Raw genomic sequence first — 5178 nt, 5'->3', positions numbered from 1 at the left:
GGGAGCGACGAGCAGCGATCCAGGGATTCACTTTTCTCTCTCGTCCTTCACCTTCCAGTGACTCAGCCGTCCGCTTGCCTCGGCGCGTACGGGCTCAGGGGTGCCAAGAGCGTGACCGTGGCCGTTGGTGTCACCGTGCGGGCTCCCGCTCCTCTACAGTTCTGCATTTCTCCTAACCATATTAAAATATTTCCCTGTAAATTTTCTGAATTAAAGCGTCAAGAGCGATCACCCCCAAACGTTTCCCAAGTGCAAACGCGCCAGAAGTAACGAAGTGCCCTTTGACAAAGAGCTAATGCATTTTGAAATACAAAATTTAGCACCCTTAAACTAAGTTAGCACAAGTTAGTGAGGAGATGCGGGCTTACGCCAGAACTGTTAAAAGCCGTGCCTGGCAGTCTGCGGTTCCCACATGCCACATTGAAACTACAACAGCTTTTTCTGTCATGCAGTGCCAGCAGCCATAGGTGGTGGGTTTAATAAAGCATTTAAGGAAATTCGGATTTAGTTGGTAAAAATCCTCTCAGGAGAAGCTTTTCTTCCCGTGAAAAACTGACAAAATATATGAAAGGAAAAAAACGGTAGAAGTAGGATGGGATTAATTGAAACTTCCGTATTGCCAATAGCTGGGAGGGTTTTGTTTCAGGTTTTCCAACGCGGATTCTACATTTTATCTAAAGACACATTTATAAGACTCATTAAGAGGTTTTACATTTAGAATCCAAAGAAGAAGGGAGAGTCACAAGCCCACAGTACATCAGCCTGGTTTCGATCAGATCTAAAACTATATTTTCCTGCTAGAAGATTTGGTATCATTAGGAGGTGCATACAAAAAACAACAAAATGTTTAGGGTCAGGGGAAGCGACCTCTCAGGAGGTCTGCATTTGCTGTTGGTGTGCTTCCACAGCAGATTTCTCCACTTGAACAGCTAATAAAAGTTCCTCGCATCAGGATGAGGTTTCCAAATTTGTATTTTGTATACATAGCTGTGTTCTTTCTGATTCATTTAGCCTCATCAACAAAATAAAGATACTGAATCGGAACAAGCTGGCAATTTTGTTGATGAAACATGGGAGAGAGCGGACTCCAGCTGGCTCTTCAGCGGATACGTTGGCCAGTTGACAGGAATAAAACTGCAAGAAACCTGACGCAGAAGACGCACGCGGCGAGAGGAGACAGACAGCAGAGGCAGGCAGGTAGGCAGGCGCTGCACAGCACCTGTTCACTGGTTTTGAGTCCAAGACGGTGTCTTCCCTCCTCTGAACTGGCTCCGAGTACGCCATTTTGTGCCAGCTTAGCCGACCTCCTTTCAAACGCTTCCAACGTTCCTTGCAGGGGGCAGACATATGCAGTCCCAGGCTGCCATTTTAGCCTTTTCTGCTCACTTTGTGTTCTCGCTGCCTGTTTCTGAAAGGTTGAGGAGAACCTGGGAGTCCTGGCGCTTTAGCCACTTTTTCTAAGATAGTTAACATAGAGGGAAGGGAGGCAACAACTTAATGAGCGGCTGTGTGGTTACACCCCCGAAATACAGCTATTGAAGGCGTCTGCCTCTCAGATCACTGCTAAAAATCACAATGGAGCAATGTGGTAGCTGTCCCCATCCATTTTCCACTATCTCAGGGCACAGCTCAAATTTTATGGTAGCATTTTGTAGTTCTCCCACTTACGTGGTATGCAGACTGCCGCACAGCTCAGACACCCAGCCCAGTTTCAGCAGTCTAGACAAGACAGCGTGGAGCTCGCACAGGCTCATTTACCCCCTCCGAGCCCGCAGGCACACACAGAGCAGCCCCAGCATGAGCAGGGGTTCTGCAGGTGCATGGCTGCAGTCCCACCACGTGACGTAGGACTGTCACCCACATGTCAGGACATATGACAGTGGACTGCCTTGCAAGGAGTCAGTGACAAGGCCGCAGTGTGGGGCTGCTCACGAGAAGAAGGACCCATTCCCCAGCTGCTGCACAGTGCCAGGAGCTTGGCAGATGCATCTGGCCAGCATCTGGCTCCTAGGACCGAAGAGCCAGGGTGCCATGGCATCCCTGTCTCATCAGTAAATCCATGTCCAGGGCCACACCATGACAGGTGAGGCATTTCTGTAGCTCAGTGTATTGTCTTACAAGCTCAGCCACGTTGCTCAGCCTGAAGGTTTTGCAGAGATTCAGCTGCTAGGTGCTTACAAAGTAACTCAGTAGGTCTGAAATTATTACTAGCATAATTCCCTTGTTTTCAGGAAGAGCTGTTCATGAGCACAAGTCATTATCACCAGTATATGTCACAGAAGAACTGGAGCCATATTTCCTCCATGGGTCCCCGATGTTAGTCCTGACCTAGTATGACTTTAGAATAAATGTTCTCTGAACACTTTAGTTTCCAATTAAGCCTAGTTCCAGCAACAGCCCTGCGTTACTCCTCATCAGAAATTGAAGCAAATGAAAGAAAAATAGCCCTATCCCAACTGTGCTTACTGTTGTACAAGGCTTAGTACAAACTGAGCTAGAGTACTCCAGAACTTAAATCAATTTTGCAATGCCATCCAATCCTTTGAAGGTTGATAGCCTGCCATGCAATTCTTTACCTTCATACTGGGTCATTATCTTACTGGAAGGACATGGAAATCTGATGCACAGCAAAGCAAGACACTGTCTGCTGTAATACCTGTATATTGTATGCCAACAGTTTTTACTTGGGGGGAAAATTATCCATGTGTCAGCAAAGTATTTGCTTTTGGTTTTAATTGTCCACCTACAAACAAATTATTTAATATACTCCCCTGGACTTGGAAGTGCTCAATTTTGGTCTTAAATGGATCCTATTGGTATCTTGCACAAATATTGACAAACGTGAGTCCTTTCAACACCAAAGAAGAATTAGCAAACAGTAACACTTTCCAGCTGGTTGCTCTGCAAAACGCTTTCCTTTCCTGCATATTTCATCCAGAAACAGAGACATGTCCCCAAACTGAGTCTTTACTTTGTTCCTCTTTTCCAGCATTACAAAATTTTCTAACAAACATTTTGTTTCAGGATGCCCAGCACAAGACACTTAGCCATGTTGGACATCCATAACTCTCCATGGAGGCTCCTGAATCAGCAGGTACCCAGTTCTTCTGACTCGCAGTGTCCAAAAGGGCACCTAAGAATCGAAGTCCATTTTTAAAGCTTTGCCCTGTATTAACAAATGAAGCTTCACAATGCTCAAGCAAACAGGTAAAAGAATCTATTTTATGGAAACAGAAACTCCAGGACAGAGAAAACCATTCATCTTTTCAAAGACTGTCTGCTATTACTAGACACATATGTAAGGATTTTTCTAAAGTGAATTCAATATCAGAGGCACATGTTCTACGTAAATGTCAGACATTTTTACTGGTTTTTCTACCAGAGTTCTGTGATTAAAATAAACATTTACAGCATAAGATTTTTTTCCTGCCTTTGAATACTTTTTGGATCTGAATCTTGGTTTTGGAAGATCTGTCTTTACAGTAGAGATCTAGGAATATGGGGCAAATGTGGCTTTTAAGGCTTGTTCGCATTTTAATTGCATGGTTGCAGACTTAACAGGAGATAATTCTTCCCTTCTTGAAATTCAAGACATTGAAAGGTTAATTCAGTCTTCTCAGTTCCATTTCCTTCCTTCTGTTCCCCTTCCCACACTCCCCCCCCCCATCTGTAGACAGCTGAGTTATTTGAATTTTATGCAAGCTAGTATTCATCCAAAGGGAAAAATCAGTCAATGTATGCATCAGACAAGCGAAAATTACAATATAGCACACTTTCATTTTCACTTCTTCCTATTTGCTTTTCTCTGCATTCACCAGTTTGGGCTGCGGACAGTCATGAACTCATGCCCTAAAGCTAGTTTCCACTGAAAAGTTAACTTGAATTAAAGGTTGAATGTCCCCATCCCTTTTCAGTTCCTGTTCTTTGCACTCACAAGGATCTATATTTGAACTGCCGTGGTGCTTTTACCTTGCGTTGGGGAAAGGCTGCAGTTCAAGTTAGCACAATTTGTCTGCTGCCAACACAATCACTCTCTGCTGCTCCCATGTTATTTCATGGTGTGGTCACTCACACTCAAAGTATACTAACTCCAGAGGAGTCCGCTTGAGCGTACAGAGCTCAAGTTAACCCTGTTAGGAAGACATAACCTTAATAAGACTGCAGCTGATTTCTGCACTTTATATATAGTTGGAAGAAAAAAGCCGTAAAAGTAGTCACTGAAAATGCTCTAGTTCAGTCAGGTTCTGAAGAGATAGGTGTTCACCTCAGATGCCAAATATCTATCTGGATGTTCACCTCAGATGGAAAATAGTCTCTTTTTTTTTTTTTAATGTTTTGGGGAAGAAAAACAGCATTTAACATAATATACTTACAGCTTTCATTTGAACAGGCAGAAGTTAACAAACGTGGAACTCGCTGAGTACCACTTTCTTAAATACTTGTTGACCTTGTACACAGTATGTAATACCTATGTGTTTGGCTTACTCTGTATAACAAGCTTATAAAATTGGAAAATGACTTTTGGAAAAGATGATGTATGAATCTCTTCAAGTAGAAATACAAGTTTTTATTCTGGAAATTGCTCACAGAGATCAGCTCGAAAAGGTACTTGGCTGCCTAGTCTGTTCCTCTGCTTCAGCAGCCTCGTTTCCTCAAGCAGCTGAAAAACTTCAGGGTTTATCTTCTTTTCCGCGAAACATAAAACATGCTTAAGCTCCCAGGAGGTCCCAGGCTATGGAAAGTGGAATGATTTGGCAACACAAAGAGAAGTGCTGGTTAGGCACCCATCAAAACTACATCCACAGCTCTGTGTCCCAAAAGTCAAGGATACCACGCCTCCGTATCTACCCCAGCACGACGTGGGTTGTAATGACAGACCCACCTGTTGTCCTTTTTCCTCGGGACAAAAAGAAAATCTGAAGTTAATATCAAGCTAGTAGATCTCTGGATTTTATTACCTTATCTTTGATTACCTTATCTTGGATTATGTTGGTTATCTATTTGCTGCACACTGGGTGCCACAATTTAATCTTCATAAGGAATGGTGATTTTCCTTTTGTTTAAAGCAAAGAGAGTGAGAAATCCAACAGTGGATCATTTAATTCCAGAGCAGCCAGCTGCACTGAGAAGAGCCACGTTGGAGCACACTCCCAACGCTCACCCAAGACTTCTGTCTTA

This window comes from Pygoscelis adeliae, unplaced genomic scaffold (assembly GCF_000699105.1).
Source record: "Pygoscelis adeliae isolate BGI_AS28 unplaced genomic scaffold, ASM69910v1 Scaffold34, whole genome shotgun sequence".
Taxonomy (NCBI): domain Eukaryota; kingdom Metazoa; phylum Chordata; class Aves; order Sphenisciformes; family Spheniscidae; genus Pygoscelis; species Pygoscelis adeliae.
Note: the sequence above shows the minus strand (reverse complement) of the source record.